The 20,751-nt window shown below is 50.1% G+C and overlaps 1 pseudogene; it reads right to left on the bottom strand.

Moving 5' to 3' along the window:
- Positions 1–20,751, bottom strand: part of LOC137457381 (zinc finger protein 585A-like) — a 285,768-nt pseudogene that overhangs the window by 193,385 nt on the left and 71,632 nt on the right.

Genomic DNA, 20,751 nt, shown 5'->3' with positions numbered 1-20,751 from the left:
GCATCGAGTACTTATCTGTCAGCACTAACTGCAGTCTCGGAGATGCTCCCAGTCATCTGTATAAGTGGCGTGGGATTCACGCTGATGTCAGTTTTGCTTTCTCTGTAGAGTCACTCTCATCTCTCCAGGCTCAGAGGTTGCTGTCCTTTCACTCGCGACACATGCGGCCACCCTTCTTCTGCAGTCCGGACAGCTGCAATCTGTTGTTGACAAAACAAAAAGAGATCTCTCCCAAGAGAGTATATTCAGTCTCTGAAACAACTAACAAATCATTTAAACAAATCCTTTTCCAGATTCTAGTTCTATAGTTTCAAGCAGGGGCACCTTAAAAGGTTCCCCTTTAGCTTCAATTACTGTTGCTGGGGTTTTTCCTTCTCAACCCTCTTAGGAGTCTTTTGTATAATCGATTTTCTGCTCCCACATCTACCAAAAAAATTACCTCCTCCTTCTGGGGACTCATTTGATATTCTTGTCCCCAGAATATACAGCCCCTGACACCTTTATCCATGATCGATAGTACCCCAAAGGTCCGAGCAGCTGCCTGACTTCTGACTTTCCCTTACAGCAGTTACAAACAGTTTAGCCTCTGCTTTTTGTTTCTCTTCATCCCTCCTTACATATACTTTCTGAGCTTCCCATAGTAACTCCTCTAATCCCCTGTCTTGCCAGTCCTCAATCTTTTCCAGTTTCTTTCTAATGTCTCCCCATGATTTCACCACAAACTGTGTCCTGAGAAGTATCACTCCAACTGCAGGATTGGGGTCTATTCCAGAGTACATCTGCAGAGCTTTCTTTAATTTTCCCATTCACTCCGTGGGAGATTCATCCTTCCTCTGTTGGTCACTAAAAGCTTTATCAAAATTCTGTCCTCTAGGAACAGCTTCCCTAATTCCTTGTATTATTATATGTTGTCGGGCAAGAGGGGACATGGGTCCCAGGAACACCTGTGCAATTCAGGCCTTGAAGAATTCTCTGTTGATGATATAGTGGCGGAGTGGGAGATGTGAGAAAGTGCTGATTGCTTGGTATGCTGAAACCCAGCTGCCCCTGAGATGGGAGGCAAGCAAGATAAGGAGGAGGCGAGATCTGGGAAAGAGAGCAATTAGGCCGGATGGAAGAATTCCACAGAGTTGTGAAAACAATGATGTAACCTTTTAGAGAGCAACCAATAGTATGTTGCCAAGTGGGCATAATTATAGCAAACTGTATATAAGATGTGTCTGATGCTCAATAAAGTTGGATTCCGCTGATCAAATTGGTCGTTAAAGCGGCCCCCTTCTTGCAGTAAGTGGCGCTCGAACACGGGACCCTAATGAAGACAAACGTTAGGGTTTAAGAAGTTCTTCGGGACGTTGGGAGATTCGCAGTAAGCTGGGAGGCAAGAAGGCGGCCGGCCCGGGATAGCAGTACCGGAGGCTGCAAGAAAAGGGAAGACAGCCTTGAAGCCGAAGACGCTGTAGAGCCGGAAACTGCTTAAACGAGGTCTGTGCGCACAGGTATTAACGTTTAAATACGGTTATGGATAGGCAGGCAGCGTATGATTTATTTATATGCTTTTTAGAAAAGCGACAGTGTAAGTTAAATTTTACAAAGGAGTTGGTGCCGCTGTTAAGCTATGCAGGAGAGTTAGGATAGTTTAAGGACCCAAATGAGGTGTTTGAAAGATTGCAGTGGAAAAAGTCTGGACAAGACTTGTGGCTGCGTGGCTTAGATGATGAAAAACGAGCAAAGGAGTGTGGAAAATGGTGGAAGATGGTTATGACAGCATTGGATCAGCATCGTGCTGAGCAAATGGCAGCTTATCAAGCCAGGGTACGTTTAGATTATACGGACCCAAATGGAGCAAGTGTTACACATGCTGGGTTGCCTTTGTCAGAAGAGGTTCAGGATTATTTAAGAAAGGAGAAGGCTGCGTGTGTAAAAGGGTTAGGTGGCAGAGTCGAATTACAATCTGTAACACAGGACTCTGCTGAGGAGCCTTCCCCGTCTCTTTTAGCTGAGCAAATTGTACAGGAGAAGAAAGTAGGTGAGGGAGAGAAGACAAACAGGGCGATAGATCCTGGAGGTGGTGTTAAAGATCATGCAAGAAAGCACGCAGAGTATTGGCGAAAGGTTGCAGAACACTTAAACGCCGAAGGAGATCAGGAAGGGCTTTGCCGGCTGGCTGCTTCACATCAAGTTCTTCCAGTAATGTATACACAGGTCCCTGGGGAGCAAAATGTTGTTCAGGCTGATGTAACCCAATTGCCATGGAAATTGTTATCTCAATTAAGACAGACTGCGAGTCAATTTGGGGTTCAATCTGAACCAGCTAGACAGATGATTGATTTTATTTATATGAACTATAATATGTTGCCTAGAGATTCTTATAATGTTACGAAGCTGATCCTAACAGCATCTCAATTTATGACATTTTTGAATGAGTGGGAACACCTAGCTAGACAATCAGCTGGAGTACAAAGACAGCAAAATGATCCACTATTTGATGTAACAGTAGATCAGTTGTGTGGAACGGGACAGTATGAGAGACCAGAGTTACAGGCACTTTTACAGCCACCTGTTTTGCAAGCATCAGCCCAGATAGTGAGGATGGTTTTTGACAAGCAGAAGGATGGAAATGCAAATCCTCACTATATGGGAATTAAGCAAGGTAGACAGGAACCTCTTGGTGAATTTGTAGATAAGTCGCTTGCCGCACTTAGAGCAGCAAGCGTAGGAGAAGGTATCCGAGAGGCAATTTTAAGGCAGTGTTTAATGCAGAATGGGAACCAGCAGACGCAGCAGCTTATTACACCAGCAGATCCTAGATGGACGCTAGCCGAATTGTTGCAGAGGGCTCAGGACTTGCCAAGCAATCCGATGGCCATGGTGACGGAGGTGATTGATAAGGGATTACAAAAACAGGCTGAGGTGTTGTCAATGACAATGACAAAACAGCTTGAGCATAGTCAACAGGTTATGGCAGCCTTAGTACCTTTGCGCACAAACTCGAAAGGGCAAGGCCGACCCTATAAGCAGTCATCAGATGAAATACAGTGTCATCGAAAAGCGTAAGGCAGAGATATCGTCTAAAGTAATGCCTGGACTTTTGGCCCATAGATCCGCTTTAGGGCATTTCCCTAGCGGAGATAGTTATTTTGATGAAGCTTGTTGGAGAGAATACAGGAACAAGTTGTGGGACTTGGTTATAGATGGTGATAAAACTGCTATAAAGCTGCAAAAGCCGTGGCGAGAATGCATGAACTGTGTTAAAACCTACGAACTGAAACAGCGAATGGCTGCTGCAGTTAGAGCAACTTTGTCAGGATGAGATGCAGCGCCAGGTGTATCTGAGTTGCAGCTGAAAGATGTGTCTGAGATCTATCGACCGATCGACCGGGGCCGCCCCCGATACATCTTGCGGCGACCACACCGCGTTTACCAGCCGTCACCACTGCCGTTTGCACACAGCGGGGAACCTTCCTCTGACATCGCCAGCGACGGCTCGGATTCGGAAGACAACACCGGCAGCGAGGAATTCAAACAGCGCCGACTTTGCTTTACAGCCCCTCTTAGAAAAAATGGAGCTCTTGGAGGCTCGCGATTACAGCGTTCCTGCCACCGCTCTCCTCCCGCGAGCCCTGCCGGCCCCCGCGGATCCCGACGGCTCCGACCAAGGCGGTACCGGCTGACGCACCACCGACACCGACAGCACCGACAGTAGCAGCGGAGCAGCTGCCACGGCAGCAGCCCCCACCCCTTTCCCCCGCAGCGGCTTTAGCCGCACCACTCTGTTTTGATTTAAAGCAACAGTACTCATTTTGTCATTTCTGATTGTAACGTCTTTCAGAGATTTGTTATTTAGAGTTTTGTTAAGTTTCTCTAATAAGCATAATGAATAAGTAAGCATTTGGTATTTATAAGTACTTAGTCCATAGTAATTGCAGTAAGGTGTATGCACTTAGTTAAGAGTTCAAATTGTAAGATTTTCTTTTGGTTCGAACCTTCTTAGTTGTCTGCCTAGGCATTTCAAAGGAGCTCCATGTAATATAGTTAAGGAATGTATAAACAGCTTTTAATTTTGGGAAGTGTTTTTTAGTTAATGTAAAAATTTTATTTCTTTTTAGACACTGATTTGATGGATTAATTTTAACATAGTTTTTTAATGTTTTAAGGATTTTTTGGTATTAGCATAAGTTAAGGTTTGTAGTAAATAGGTATTAATTTTAACAACTATTCCTTCACTAATGTGCAGAAGAACCAAGACTGAGAGGAAACAGCATTTCCCATGAAGTCGAACATCGATCACAATAACTGTTATGATAATCTGGGGTCAAAAGCATCAATCAAAAAAATATTTTGTCCTGAATGCTGAATTTGAAAACAGGCAGTTTGGGCTGGTAAATACAGAAAACCTATTTTGTGGTGAGAAAAAGGATTTAAATCCCCATGGAAAATTATTGAAAGGGATTGGCATAAGTGGGAAATAAAGACTAGAGAAATTTTAGTTGGGAAGTATCAGGAATAATTAAAAGGATTAGTAAAAGGAAAAGTAAGAGACATAAGATTTTGAAGGAAGAGGAATTGAAATAACAAAAGCACAATGGGAAATGGTAAACAAACTAACCAAGGAAGTAGAGAAGAGACTCCAAATGGAATTTTGAAGTGGGTTAAGGAGTTAAAAAATCTGTAGGGCTCCTGAAGAATGTAACTGCTGCCGAGAAGAAAATACACCCGGCTGCTGGTTGCACCCCAGCAGGCCGAGGAGGCAGAGTTCACATATACTGGTGGAGCCTAATTTTGATCCTAACCCTATTTGCACATAAGGAGTCCAATCGAAATCAAAAACCACGTTCCCATGTGTGGAATCTTGATCAGACTGGAGAGAAAAGACTTGAACTTGAAAAAGCAATGGTAAATTTTTCTGCTACAGTTGAAATCATAGTAAATGCAAGCACAGATGCAATAAAAGCGCAGCAAATTGAAGTCAATAGTCTCCCGAAAATATCTACTCCGAATAGATTAGCTTTGGATTTTTTATATGTTAAGGAAGGGGGTGTATGTGTAGTCATAAATGTAAGTTGTTGTAGTTATGTTAATCTAGATAAACGAGTGAAAACAGATTTACAGGCGATTGTAAACCACAATCAGCTATTACATCAGATTTCTTTAGATGATACTTCTTGTGGATTTAAAGAAATATGGGATAAATTAACTTTCTGGTTACCAAATCTAAATTGGCTTAAACATTTGTTTGTAATATTGTTGGAATAATTGTAATATTGCTATGCATAATACTCTGCAACTGTTGTTACAAAATACTAAGACCTTTAAGTAAGATTGCTCATGTCAACGAGTTACAAGTAGAGAATTATGATCAGAATGTGATCAGAACAGGTGACCTTAATTATGATCCAATTAAGAAGGTTCTGAAATATCTGGAAATTTTAACACAAATCAGTGGTGACAAAAAAAAAAAAAAAAAAAGGGGGGGAATTGTGATGAATATACTGGTGATTCGTGTTAAAATTGTAAGACTTAGAGTGCACTGGGATTAAGGGTCAGGATCTTGTGAGGCCTGTTTAGAGGGTAAAGAGAAAGAAACCTCTCTTGCAGACTTGCAAGGACACTGTCTGGTTAATTGGAGACATCACGGCTGAGAAGGAGCTGTCTTAAAGATAAACATTCAGAACTGGGAATTTGTTTTCTTCAGATAAGAAGCCTGCACAATTGGGCATGTGTGAAAGTGGATGCTTTGACCCTTACCACACTGAATGTAGGGAGAAGGGATTTATATGTTATCTCACCAGTCCGCTATAATTTTACACACCTAGAGGGAAAATCAAAATTCATAACGACACAACATGCATTTTCATTTTCGATTGAAAACATCAACAGATGGTACCAATAAGAGATCAGTATTACTAGGATGAGCAAAAACGCATTATTATGGGTAATTTTATATTGGGCAAAGCAATGAAGCTCTTTTGCTCTTGCTGATTGCCTGCAAGTTTTCTGTCTGTGAAGTTAGAGCCTGGCCAGATCTACCTTTACAGATTAAAGAAATCTTGCTACCATTAAACAAATTATGATTTTTGACCATCCTAGAGATAATAAAGGTGCAACATAACAGGTAATAATGAATTGATTGAACTTTTTCAGACGTGTCTGATAGGGACACCCAGACTTAATGTAAATATGTTTGTTAATTATAGTAGTAAGTTTTAAGGTTCTTAGGCATTATTGTACTCATTTTGATTATTGTTAAACTTGTTTATAATTGTATTATGCAAAGTGTTCAAAGAATAACTTCCAAGGCCTTACTTGCACAAAAGAAAAACGGGGGAATTGTTGTCGGGCAAGAGGGGACATGGGTCCCAGGAACACCTGTGCAATTCAGGCCTTGAAGAATTCTCTGTTGATAATATAGTGGCGGAGTAGGAGATGTGAGAAAGTGTTGATTGCCTGGTATGCTGAAGTCCAGCTGCCCCTGAGAAGGGAGGCAAGCAAGATAAGGAGGAGGCGAGATCTGGGAAAGAGAGCAATTAGGCCGGATAGAAGAATTCCACAGAGTTGTGAAAACAATGATGTAACCTTTTAGAGAGCAACCAATAGTATGTTGCCAAGTGGGCATAATTATAGCAAACTGTATATAAGATGTGTCTGATGCTCAATAAAGTTGGAATCCGCTGATCAAATTGGTCGAATAAGCGGCCCCCTTCTTGCAGTAGGAGGCAACTGGAGATACATTTAAGGATGTTGCTGGAACGTGCAGGAGACAAATGAGAGAGGCAAAGGCCCAGCTGTTACTCAAGCTGAACTCTGCTGGGAAGGAGAACAAAAAGCAGCTTTCTAAATACATGAATGCTAAAAAGAGGGCAAGAAGAACCTGCACTCCTTCTGGGACCTGGAGGGGAACACTGTGACTGAAGAGGAGGCAAAGGCTGAGGTCCTGAACACCTTCTGTGCCTCAATGTTTAACAGCAAGGCAGGAGGAGTTCAGGGCGAGTGGCCTCCGGAGCTGGGCGATGGGGTCAGGGAGCAGTGTCATGGAGACTCCAGGCCTGGCAGCCTGAGCTCAGTGCCAGGGAAAGTGATGGAGCAGATTGTCCTGGCGGCAACAACTGCGCACCTGAAGGACGGCCAAGGGCTCAGGTCCAGCCAGCATGGATTTAGGAGGGGCAGGTCCTGCCTCTCCAACCTGATCTCCTTCTATGACCAGGTGACTGCCTGGTGGATGTGGGGCAGGCTGTGGATGCGCTCTGCCTGGACTTCAGCAAGGCCTTTGACACCGTCCCCCACAGCAAACTGCTGGCCAAGCTGTCAGCCCCTGGCTGGGACAGCAGCACTCTGAGCTGGGTTAGGAACTGGCTGGAGGCTGAGCCCAGAGAGTGGTGGTGAATGGTGCCACAGCCAGCTGGCAGCCAGGCACCAGTGGTGCCCCCCAGGGGTCAGTGCTGGGCCCCATCCTCTTTAACATCTTCATTGATGATCTGGATAAGGGCATTGAGTCAGGCATCAGCACATTTGCAGATGACACCAAGCTGGGGCAGATGTTGGTCAGTTAGAGGACAGAAGGGCTCTGCAGAGGGACCTCGACCGACTGGACAGATGGGCAGAGTCCAACAGGATGGCATTCAACAAGTCCAAGTGCCAGGGGCTGCACTTTGGCCACAGCAACCCCAGGCAGTGCTAGAGGCTGGGGTCTGAGTGGCTGAGAGCTGCCAAACAGAGAGGGACCTGGGGGTGCTGATTGACAGCTGCCTGAACATGAGCCAGCAGTGTGCCCAGGTGGCCAAGAAGGCCAAGGGCATCCTGGCCTGCATCAGGAATAGTGTGGCCAGTGGGAGCAGGGAAGTCATTGTGCCCCTGGACTCTGCATTAGTTAGGCCACACCTTGAGTCCTGTGTCCAGTTCTGGGCCCCTCAGTTTAGGAAGGAGGTTGACTTGCTGGAAGGGGTCCAGAGAAGGGCAACAAAGTTGGTGAGGGGCTTGGAACACAGCCCTATGAGGAGAGACTGAGGGAGCTGGGGTTGCTTAGCCTGGAGAGGAGGAGGCTCAGGGGTGACCTTATTGCTCTCCACAAATACCTGAAGGGAGGTTGTGGACAGGCAGAGGCTGGTCTCTTCTCTCTAGCAACCAGCCCCAGAACAAGAGGACACAGTCTCAGGCTGTGCCAGGGGAGGTTTAGGCTGGAGGTTAGGAGGAAGTTCTACACACAGAGAGTGATTGCCCATTGGTGTAGGAAAGCAGAAAGTATCTATGGAAGGTTTCAGGACGAGAAAGAACAACCTGCCACTGATACTGGAAGGATGGCTTGATGATAAAGAAGAGCTGACCGTGGTAAACAACCTGACGTGCCAGACAAGAGGATGCTTGCCTCCATACTGGAGAAGACCAACCTGATATGGGATGAAGATAACAATGGACAGCTGCATATCAAAGGAGAAAACCCAATTAGCAGCAGTGGTGCAAGAATGTCAGGGAATTGCTTACCCTGCCCGATTTTTCCTGTATAAGCTGCTTGTTCTGTACCAATAAACGATTCCTGCCTCACCAACATGGGAGTCCGTCCATGCTTTCCGAAAGAGAAGGACAGCTAGAACAGGGGGGAGATAAGGAAGCTGCCTGAGCAGCAAGAGTCCTGGTTAGGAAAGCCAAAGCAGAGTTTGAATTGAATCTAGCCAGGGAGGTTAAAGGGAACACTAAGAACTTCTACAGGCATATGAATGGGAAGAAGAAGCCTAGGGAAGGTGTGGGCCCCCTCAGAAAGGAAACTGGTGACATGGCCACAAGTGATGAGGAAAAGGCTGAGGTACTTAATAACTTCTTTACCTCAGTCTTCACTGCAAGGGCCTCTAGCCACACTCCTGATGTTATGGAAGACAATGCCAGGGACGGGGAGGAAGAACTGCCCATGGGAAGTGAAGATCAGGTTGGTGATCACCTGAAGAACCTGGAAGTGTTCAAGTCCATGGGACCCCATGGGATACACCCACAGGTACCGAGAGAACTGGCAGAGGAGGTTGCTAAACCCCTCTCTATTCTATTTCAAAAGTCATGGCAGTCTGGGGCAGTCCCCACAGACTGGAAAAGGGGAAGCATTGCCCCCATCTGCAAAAAGGGTAAGAAGGAGGAACCAGGGAACTCCAGGCCAGTCAGTCTCACCTCTGTGCCTGGAAAGATCATGTAGCAGATCCTCCTGGAGGCACTACTGGCTCAGAAGAACAGTCCCTGACAAGTTGGCCTGAAGGTACCAACTGTGCTAAACCTCCAGAGGAGAAAGTAACTCGTGCTGAGGAAGCTCCTCCTTACAATGACCTTTCTGATGATGAAAAGAAAGATGCTTTGTTCACAGACGGTTCCTGTCGTCTTGTCGGAAACAAGCGAAGGTGGAAGTCTGCAGTGTGGAGTCCAACACGCCGAGTTGCAGAGGCGAAGGATGGAGAAGGAGAATCCAGTCAGTTCGCAGAGGTAAAAGCTGTCCAGCTAGCTCTCGACGTGGCTGAACGTGAGAGATGGCCAAAGCTTTATCTCTACACCGACTCATGGATGGTAGCCAATGCTCTATGGGGTTGGCTAAAGAACTGGAAGAAGAGTGGTTGGCAGAGGAAAGGAAAACCCATTTGGGCAGCCGACCTGTGGCAGGACATTGCTGATCGAATCGAGAGAATTCCAGTGAAAGTGAGACACATCGATGCTCACATTCCTAAGAGCAAAGCTACTGAGGAACAGCAACACAACCATCAGGCAGATCTGGCTGCAAGAGTGTCTCAAGCAGCCATGGACTCTAATCTTGATCTCGACTGGACACACCGAGGTGAGATGTTCTTAGCTCGGTGGGCTCACGATTCGTCAGGACATGAAGGCAGAGATGCAACATACCAATGGGCTCGTGACAGATCCATAGACATTTCCATGGATGCTATCACAGCTGGGTTAGGAAGTGGCTGGAGGCTGAGCCCAGAGAGTGGTGGTGAATGGTGCCACAGCCAGCTGGCAGCCAGGCACCAGCGGTGTGCCCCAGGGATCAGTGCTGGGCCCCATCCTGTTCAATATCTTCACTGATGATCTGGATGAGGGCATTGAGTCCATCATCAGTAAATTTGCAGGTGACACCAAGCTGGGGGCAGGAGTTGATCTGCTGGAGGGTAGAGAGGCTCTGCAGAGGGGCCTCAACAGGCTGGACAGATGGGCAGAGTCCAAGGGCAGGAGATTGAACACATCCAAGTGCCAGGTGCTGCACAGTGGCCACAGCAACCCCAGGCAGTGCTAGAGGCTGGGGTCAGAGTGGCTGAGAGCAGCCAGGCAGAGAGGGACCTGGGGTGCTGGTTGATGGCAGGCTGAACATGAGCCTGCAGTGTGCCCAGGGGGCCAGGAGGGCCAAGGGCATCCTGGCCTGCATCAGGAAGAGTGTGGCCAGCAGAAGCAGGGAGGTCATTGTGCCCCTGTACACTGCACTGGTTAGGCCACACCTTGAGTCCTGTGTCCAGTTCTGGGCTCCTCAGTTTAGGAAGGAGGTTGAGTAGCTGGAAGGTGTCCAGAGAAGGGCAACAAAGTTGGGGAGGGGTTTGGAACACAGCCCTATGAGGAGAGGCTGAGGGAGCTGGGGTTGCTTAGCCTGGAGAAGAGGAGGCTCAGGGGAGACCTCATTGCCCTCTCCAACTCCCTGAAGGGAGGTTGTGGACAGGCAGAGGTTGGTCTCTTCTCCCAGGCAGCCAGCACCAGAACAAGAGGACACAGTCTCAGGCTGTGCCAGGGGAGGTTTAGTTTGGAGGTTAGGAAGAAATTCTTCCCAACTAGAGTGATTGCCCATTGGGATGTGCTGCCCAGGGAGGTGGTGGAGTCACCATCACTGGAGGTGTTCAGGAGGAGACTTGATAGGGTGCTTGGTGTCATGGGTTACTTGATTAGGTGGTGTTGGATGATGGGTTGGACGTGATGATCATGAAGGTCTCTTCCAACCTGGTCTATTCTATTCTATTCTATTCTATTCTATTCTATTCCCCTTCACAAGGGGAGGATTAGGTTGGACTCTAGAAGAAATTGCTCCACCAAAATGGTTCTCAGCTCCTGGTACAGGCTGCTCATGGAGGTGCTTGAAGCCCCATCCCTGGAAGGGTTTTGAAGAGGCAGAGTTGTGGTGCTGAGGGTCAGGCTTTAACACCAGCCTTGGTAGAGTTAGACTCCATCATCTCAGAGGTCTTTTCCACCTGAGATGATTCTCCCTTGTCTCTGTCCAGTTGATCTCTGGTGTGTTCATATTACCAAAGGGCAGGAGCAATGTGCACAAACTCCCTCCTCCCAGAAAATCTTTGTCAGTTGTGCCTGATGCTGCCAAGAGTTTCAGCTTCTCTGTTGTTGGCATTGGTATTAGAAACAAAAGCATTCACAGAATCACAGAAAGCATCTGGTTGGAAGAGACCTCCAAGCTCCTCCACCCAGCACTGCAGGCTCAACACCAAACCCTGTCCCTAGGCTCCAGCTCCACAGCTGTTGGAACACCCCCAGGGATGGGGACTCCAGCACTGCCCTGGGCAGACCATTCCAATGGCTGAGAGCCCTCTCTGGCAAGAAATAGTTCCTAGCATCCAGCCTGAGCCTCCCCTGCTGCACCTTGGGACCATTGCCTCTGCTCCTTTCCCTTGCCACCAAGGAGCAGAGGCTGTCCCCTCCTGGCTCCAAACTCCCTTCATGGAGCTGCAGAGAGCAAAGAGGTCTCCCTCACCTTCCTCTTCTCCAGCCTGAACACCCCCAGCTCCCTCAGCCCCTCCTCTAGCCCAGGGGCTCCAGGCCCTTCCACACAGTGGAGCTGCAGCTCTTCCTTAAGAACTTCTGGTTCCTGCTTTAAGGATTGATTGAAATGTGTAGCTGTGGCACTCTGTGGCATGGTTAAATGGCCACAGTGGTGTTGGCTTGACAGCTTGAGCTGATGGCCTCAGAGGTCTTTCCTAACTGAAGAGATTCTCTGATGTTTATGATCCTAATGCAAAGGCTGGGGCACCTTCCCCTGGGGACAGGCTGAAGAGTTGGGGCTGTTCAGCCTGGAGAAGGGAAGGCTCCAAGGAGACCTTAGAGCAGCCTTCCAGTACCTGAAGGAGGCTACAGAAGAGCTGGGGAGGGACCTCTGACAAGGGCTGGGAGTGCCAGGATGAGAGACAATAGCTTTGAGCTGGGTGATGGAACAGCCACTGAACACTGGCAAGACACATACACAGTCAGAGGCAAGACACTGGAACAGGTTGCCCAGGGGGGCTGTGGATGTCTGCAGCCTGGAGGGGCTCAAGGTCAGTTGGATGAGGCTGTGAGCAACCTGGGCTAGCAACAGGTGTCCCTGCTCTGAAAGGTCCCTTTCAAGCCAAACCATTCTGTGGTTTGTGACATGAAACACCTCACTAAAAATCTGCAGGCTGCCAAATACTCTTCCTTCCTTTACAGGCTCACAGGATGTCAGGGGTTGGAAGGGACCTCTGGACATCTTCCAGTCCAAGCCAGAGCAGGAGCAGAGAATCCAGCACAGGTCACCCAGGAACACATCCAGACAGGGATGGAAAGGCTCCACAGAAGGAGACTCCACAACCTCTCTGGGCAGCCTGCTCCAGGCCTCTGAGATGCTTAGAGTATGGAAGTTCCTCCTCATGTTGAGCTGGAACCTCCTGTGCTGCAGTTTCCATCCATTGCCCCTTGGCCTATCCCAGGGCACAGTGAGCAGAGGCTGTCCCTGTCCCTTCCTTCCTGACCCCCTGCCCTCAGCTCTGGATAGACATTATTCCTTTACTTTGACTTAGCAGTGCCCAAGACCATTGGTTGCTCCTAGTGGGATGTGGGGTTTTTTAACCATGGGTTGTTACCTAATTAGCACTAATTAGACTTTGCAAACATACAAATGTTGTGCTGCAGAGGATGAGAGCTCAGTACTATTTTTACATCTTGACACAAAAGCTTCCTCGTGACAAACAAAATCCAGAACAATTACATTGTTCATGTTCTTGCCTACAGCTAAGAGGCACTCAGCAGTGCCCCCCAGCACCCACCTCACTCCAGCCTCCCTTCAGGGACTTGTAGAGAGCAAGAAGGCCTCCCCTATGCCACCTCCTTTCCAGACTGAATACCCCCAGCTCCCTCAGCTGCTCCTCCCCAGACTGAATTCCCCCAGCTCCCTCAGCTGCTCCTCCCCAGCCCTCTTCTCCAGACTCTTCCCCAGCTTTGTTGCCCTCCTCTGGGCATGCTCCAGCCCTCAGTGTCCTTCTGGGAGTGAGGACTCCAAAAGCAACCCCAGTATTTAGGAGGTGGCCTCACCAGTGCTGGGCACAGGGCAGAATGACTTCCCTGCTCCTGCTGGCCACACTAGTGCTGACCCAGGCCAGGATGCACTTGGCCTTCTTGAGCCCCTGGGCACACTGCTGGCTCATGTTCAGGCAGCTGTCAATCAACACACCAGGTCCTGTTTCTGTTCCTGAGGCCTTATCTGCAGCCACTCTGCCTCAAGCCTGGAGTTTTGCAGGGCGTTGTTGTGACTCAAGTGCAGGACCTGGCACTTGGCCTTGTTGAACCTCAACCTGAGCTGCAGCAAGAGAAGTGTGGGCAGCAGGGCCAGGGAGGGGATTCTGCCCCTCTGCTCCACTCTGCTGAGACCACAGCTGCAGCTCTGGGGCCAGTGCTGGAGCCTCTGTGCCAGGAAGGCTCTGGAGGGGCTGGAAGGTGTCCAGAGAAGGGCCACGAGGAGGAGCAGAGGGCTGGAGCTGCTCTGCTGTGAGGACAGACTGAGAGAGTTGGGGTTGTGCAGGCTGGAGAGGAGAAGGCTCCCAGGAGACCTCATTGTGGCCTTGCAGGATCTGCAGGGGGCTCCAAGAAAGCTGGGGAGGGACTTTTGAGGGTGTCAGGGAGGGATAGGACTGGGGGGGATGGAGCAGAACTAGAAATGGGGAGATTGAGATTGGCTGTGAGGAAGAAGTTGTTGCCCATGAGAGTGGTGAGAGCCTGGCACAGGCTGCCCAGGGAGGTGGTGGAAGCCTCCTGCCTGGAGGTGTTTGCAGCCAGGCTGGAGGTGGCTGTGAGCAACCTGCTGTAGTGTGAGGTGTCCCTGGCCATGGCAGGGGGGTTGGCACTGGCTGAGCCTTGAGGTCCCTTCCAGCCCTGACAATTCTATGATGCTGTGATCCTGTTGGTCTCAGCTCAGTCTTTCCAGCTCCTTCTGTAGAGCCTCCCTCCCCTCAAAGAGGTCCACACCACCTCCTTCTGTATGGTTTGCAGTGATCATAGAGCAAAAGGCAGGCATGAATCTTCAGCAGCATTAATCACAGGAGCTGAAAGCCTTCCTCAAGAGGGACAGACCTCCTCTTCAGTCTACCCCTGTGCACCACTGAAAGGAGGTGCTGCCTAGCAACACTGAGCATTAATATCCATGGTGTGCTCTTTGGGGATGTAATTTGTCCTAAACTTAGTGAGACTGTTGTGTTATGGTGGGCTGGGATCCATGCTGTTCCAGTTCAGAGCAGTTACATGACTTGCTAGCATAGCAGCAGGTAGAAGTGTAGGGGCTGCATGGGTGAGGCCTTTCTCCACATGGCTCTAAGAGAATCAAACATCTCTCTGCTGGCAATTCATTGGGAGAGGAAGAGAAGGGGAACAGAGGAAGTGAATTTACTTCCTCCACTACTGCTTCACAGAAGGCATACCAGTGAAATGGGAGCTCCTGTTGCACAAAGACATTCCAGGGCTACAGGCCAATTAACTTCAATGAGTTGATTACTCAAACCAAGTGGCCTGTTTGCAGCTGCTAGACCACATCACTTGAAGGCTCAGGCTGCCCAGAGGGGTTCCCAGCTCTTCCCAGGCAGAGTGGCTGCCCAAGGGGAGGTGCTGGGGTCATAATGCCTGGGGGTGCATAAGAAGGGAGTGGATGAGGGACTTGGTGCCATGGTCTGGTTGGTTAGTTAGGGTTGGGTGATTGGTTGGGTTTAATAATCTTGAAGTGCTCTTCTTTGGATTCTGGACAGAAGGGTGGAGTCCAACAGGATGGCATTTAACAGGTCTGAGTGCCAGGTTCTACACATTGGCCACAGCAACCCCAGGCAGTGCTGTAGGCTGGGGACAGAGTGGCTGAGAGGGACCTGGGGGTGCTGGTGGACAGCAGCTGAACATGAGCCAGCAGTGTGCCCAGGGGGCCAAGAAGGCCAATGGCATCCTGGCCTGCATCAGGAAGAGTGTGGCCAGCAGGAGCAGGGAGGTCATTGTGCCCTGTGCTCAGCACTGGTTAGGCCACACCTTGAGTCCTGTGTCCAGTTCTGGGCTCCTCAGTTTCAGAAGGACATTGAGAGACTTGAAGGTGTCCAGAGAAGGGCAACGATGCTGGGGAGGGGTCTGGAGCACAGCCCTGTGAGGAGAGGCTGAGGGAGCTGGGGTTGCTTAGCCTGGAGAAGAGGAGACTCAGGGGAGACCTCATTGCCCTCTCCAGCTCCCTGAAGGGAGGTTGTAGCCAGGTGGGGGTTGGTCTCTTCTCCCAGGCAAGCAGCACCAGAACAAGAGGACACAGTCTCAAGCTGTGCCAGGGGAAGTTTAGGCTGGAGGTTAGGAAGAAGTTCTTCATAGAAAGAGAGATTGGCCCTTGGGATGTGCTGCCCAGGGAGGTGGTGGAGTCCCCATCCCTGGAGGTGTTCAGGAGGGGATTGGATGTGGCACTTGGAGCCATGGTTTAGCAGTCAGGAGGTGTTGGGTGACAGGTTGGCCTTGATGATCTCTGAGGTCTTTTCCAACCTGATTGATTCTCTGATTCTCTGCCCACGTGAGCTAAATGCCTGATGCCTAGGAGAAGGCAGGAGTCTAGGTGTCGACAGCTCCTTTTGATCCCTGGCTCTCAACTGCTGTGTTTAGGGAGAAGCAGCCAGGTTGCTCCTGGGAGGGGGCACTCAATTTTGCAGCAGGCAAAGTGAGGCAGCAAATTAGCAGTGTTTCTAGAAATCCTTTGCCCCTGCTTGCTGGGTGGCATTGAATCTCACAGGTGGTGAGTGGATGAGGTAAAGAAAACCAACAAAACAACAAAGCCCCCAGGCTCTGGCTGAGTGAGGAGGTGTGAGTGCAATCAGGAATGCACAGCAACTTGAGAGGCTTGAAGCCTTTCACTACCTAAATGAAGGTTTCACCTGCAGGAGTGTCCCAGGTGAGGCAGACTCTCTACGAGCTCTGCACACTGACATAACAAAATGATAACCTTTGGGTTTTAAGAGTGGTGGTGTTAAAGGTAAAAGCTTGGATGCAGAAGTTAACTGACAGGAATCTTTTCTGTCTCCTCCAAGAGCTTTTTCTCGTCTGAGACAGTTCACAGGCTCACAGGATGTCAGGGGTTGGAAGGGACCACTGCAGATCTTCCAGTCCAAACCCCCTGCCAGAGCAGGAGCATAGAACCCAGCACAGGTCACACAGGAACACATCCAGACAGGGATGGAAAGGCTCCACAGAAGGAGACTCCACAACCTCTCTGGGCAGCCTGCTCCAGGGCTCTGGGACCCTCACAGTCAAGAAGTTCCTCCTCATGTTGAGCTGGAACCTCCTGTGCTGCAATTTCCATCCACTGATATCCAGGATATGGATATCCAGATATGGATAAACATTTATTAAATCCTCTCTCAGCCTTCTTCTCTCCAGACTCAACAGCCCCAGGGCTCTCAGCCTCTCCTCCCCAGGCAGTGCTGCAGTCCCTTCAGCAGCCTTGCAGCCCTCCCTTGGACTCTCTCTAGCAGTCCCTGTCCCTCCTGAGCTGGGCAGCCCAGAGCTGGATGCAATATTCCAGGTGAGGTCTCAGCAGGGCAGAGCAGAGGAGGAGGAGAACCTCCCTGGCTCTGCTGGACACACTCCCCTGAATGCCCCCCAGGACCCCATTGGCCTTCTTGGCTCCCAGGGCACATTGCTGTCCCATGCAGAGCTTGCTGCCCACCAGCACTCCCAGCTCCTTCTCCCCAGGACTGCTCTCCAGCAGATCCCCTAATTAATCACCCAGTTAATTTTATACTGGAAGTCAATTTTGGTATAGGCAGCAACAAGAATTCTTTTTCATTATCTCAAAGCAGTTTGTTAGGGATCATGTCCATGACTGAGGCTTAACATAAAATAGAATCATAGAGTCACTCCAGCTGGAAAAGTTCTCTAAGATCATCAAGTTCAATCATGAACCTTACTGCACCCTGCCCAGGAAGCCACATCCCAAAGTGCCATATTCACTCATTCCTGGAACACCTACAGGCATGGGGACTCCACCACCTCCCTGGGCAGCCTGTGCCAATCCCTGACCACTCTGGCAGGAAAGACTTTTCCTGATCTCCAGACTAAACCTCCCTTGGTGCAACTTGAGGTTGTTTTCTCTTGTCCTGTGACTTGCATCTAGGGAGAAGAGCCCAACCCCACTCCACTCCACTCTCCTTTCATGGAGACTCCCATGAGTCTCTTCCCCATGAGTCTCTCTTCTCCAGGCTGAACAGCCCTACTTTGCTCAGCTGCTCCTCTGCAGCCCTGTCCTCCAGACCCTTCCTCAGCTGTATTGCCCTTCCCTGTACCAGCTGCAGGACTCCAATGGCCTCCTTGTAGTGAGGAGCCCAAAATTCCTCAAGGTGTGGCCTCACCAGTGCCCAGCACAGGGGCACAATCATAGAATCAACAAGGTTGGGAAAGACCTCAGAGATCATCGAGTCCAACCTAGCACCCAACACCCCCACACAACCAAACCATGGCTCCAAGTGCCTCATCCAATCCCCTTTTGAACACCTCCAGGGATGGTGGCTCCACCACCTCCCTGGGCAGCACATTCCAATGGCAAATTACTCTACCAGTGAAGAACTTTCTCCTCACCTCCAGCCTAAACTTCCCCTGGCACACCTTAAGACTGTGTCCTCTTGTTCTGCTGCTGGCTGCCTGGGAGAAAAGACCAACCCCCACCTCCCTTCAGGGAGTTCTGGAGAGCAATGAGGTCTCCCCTGAGCCTCCTCTTCTCCAGGCTAAGCAACCCCAGCTCCCTCAGCCTCTCCTCACAGGGCTGTGCTCCAGACCCCTCCCCAGCTTTCTTGCCCTTCTCTGGACACCTTCCAGCAGCTCAACATCTTTCCTAACCTGAGGGGCCCAGAACTGGACAGGAGGAGTTAGGTATTGGGTGAGAGGTTGGACTTGATGATCTCTGAGGTCTTTTCCAACCTGATTGATTCTGAGATTCTGTGATTCTATGACTCCAATCACTTCCAAACCCACCTGGGACAGTTTCTACCTCCTCAGAGGTCACAAGTTCAGGGTAATGCTGGGAAGTGCTTCCCCAGGCTCTCATTTGGTTTCAGTGTCATTTTTATTCCAGGCCTTTTGTCTCCTTAGCACCAGAACAAGCTGAACACAAGCAAGTGATGCCAAACACTGCCCCACAGCCTCCTCAGTTAACAGCAGGAAGGACTTGTTGTGGTTTAGGGAGTCAGTAAGCAGAATGTCCTCACCAACAAATCAATGATTTGATTAATCAGTTCCTAGTTAGTCAGCAACACAGAGAGAATAAATGCTGCAGACCACCCAGACTGTGAGACAGCAAAACCTCTCATGAAAGCCGCTGTTGTGCTCATAGTAAAGAACTTCTTCCTCATCCAATCCAAACCTACCCTGCTCCAGTTTCAAGCCACTGCCCCTGGTCCTCTGGCTGCATACCTTTGGAAACAGCTCCTCCTCAGCCCCCTTCAGCCACTGGAAGGCTACTGTAAGGTCTCCTTGGAGCCTTTGCTCCCCAAGCTGAACTCCTTCAACTCTCCCAGACTGTCTTTATAGGAGAGATGCTCCACGCTGCTGCTCTCAGCTTTGTGGCCTTCCTTGGGGCCTCTTGGTATAGAATCATTGAATCACTAAGGGTGGAAAAGACCTCAGAGATCATCAAGTCCAACCTGCCACCCAACAGCTCCTGACAACTAAACCATGGCTCCAAATGCCAAGGTTGAACACCTCCAGGGATGGTGACTCCACCACCTCCCTGGGCAGCACATCCCAATGGCCAATTTCTCCTCAGCTCCAGCCTGAATCTCCCCTGGCACAGCTCCCCTGAGCCTCCTCTTCTCCAGGCTAAGCAACCCCAGCTCCCTCAGCCTCTCCTCACAGGGCTGTGCTCCAGACCCCTCCCCAGCATCGTTGCCCTTCTCTGGACACCTTCAAGTCTCTCAATGTCCTTCTGAAACTGAGGGGCCCAGAACTGGACACAGGACTCAAGGTGTGGCCTAAGCAGTGCTGAGCACAGGGCACAATGACCTCCCTGCTCCTCCTGGCCACACTACTCCTGATGCAGGCCAGGATGCCCTTGGCCCTCTTGGCCCTGTGGGCACACTGCAGGCTCATGTTCAGCTGCTGTCCACCAGCACCCCCAGGTCCCTCTCTGCCTGGCTGCTCTCAGCCACTCTGACCCCAGCCTGTAGCACTGCCAGGGGTTGCTGTGTCCAATGTGCAGAACCTGGCACTTGGATGTGGTCAATCTCCTGCAGGAATCCTCTAGCTACTAAATTCTTCAGGACATAGCTTCCTCCTCCTTGCTGCTGCAAGACTTATTGTTGGAAACCACCAGTAACTAATTACAGACCAGCTCCTTGTGTCAGGAGCTCCAAAAGAAAGGAAATATTCATTAGAGATGTCTGCTTCCCCTCCAAATGAAATAGCACCCACAAGCAACTCCTTATGGGCCATAACTGAGGGAGTGGAGCCTGCAATGAGCAAGGGCAGGTGTCATGCCAGGGCTGTGGTCACTGAAAGTCCTCCTAAGATGTAATCTGGCAGAGAGAGTGCACAGCAAGCCCTTGAATCATAGAATCATAGGGAAGGCTGCCTGGGGAGGTGGTAGAGTCACATCCCTGGAATTATCTCAGAGAGCTGTGGATGTGAGTCATGGTCCAGACAGGGGACTGGTGGTGCTTTGTGAGAGTGATCTCAAATGCAACAACTCAGGAGACTACACCAGGGGTTCACTTCCATCAACAGTGAACCTTCACTGTGTCATCACAGAATGCCAGGGGGGGAAGGGACCCCCAGAGCTCATCCAGGCCAACCCCCCTGCCAGAGCAGGAGCACCCAGAGCAGGTCACACAGCAACACAGCCAGGCAGGTCTTGAATAGCTCCACAGAGGGAGACTCCACAACCCCCCTGGGCAGCCTGCTCCAGGCTTCTCTCACCCTCACAGGGGAAAAATTCTTCCTCCTCTTTCCATGGCACTTCCTTTGCCTCAGCTTCCACCACTGCCCCTTGTGCTGCCATTGGGCATCCCCCAGCAGAGCCTGGCTCCAGCCTCTGGGCACTCCCCCTGCACAGCTTTAGCCACAGCAAGGAGCTCACCCTCAGGTTCCTCCTCTGCAAGCTCCAGAGCCCTCAGCTGCCTCAGGCTCTCCTCCTAAGGAAGATCTTCCACTGCCTGCAGCATCTTTGTGGCTCTGTGCTGGACTCTCTCAAGCAGCTCCCTGTCCCTCTTGACCTGAGGGGCCCAGAACTGGACACAAGATTCCAGATGTGGCCTCAGCAGGGCAGAGCAGAGGGGGAGGAGAACCTCTCTTGACCTACTCACCACAGCCCTTCTAACCCACCCCAGGATGCCCTTGGCCTTCTTGGCCACCAGAGCACATTGCTGGCTGATGCTCAACCTCCCATCCAGCAGCACCCCAGGTCCCTTTCCCCTTCCCTGCTCTCCAGCAGCTCAGTCCCCAGCCTGTACTGCTGCATGGAGTTGTTCCTTCCCAGGTGCAAGACTCTCCCCTGGCTCTTGTTGAACTTCATCAAAT

The sequence above is a fragment of the Melanerpes formicivorus genome, unplaced genomic scaffold (assembly GCF_026170545.1).
Source record: "Melanerpes formicivorus ecotype bairdi unplaced genomic scaffold, bMelFor1.0.p_v2 SCAF_177, whole genome shotgun sequence".
Taxonomy (NCBI): Eukaryota; Metazoa; Chordata; class Aves; order Piciformes; family Picidae; genus Melanerpes; species Melanerpes formicivorus.
This window is presented reverse-complemented; position numbering and strand designations above follow the sequence as displayed.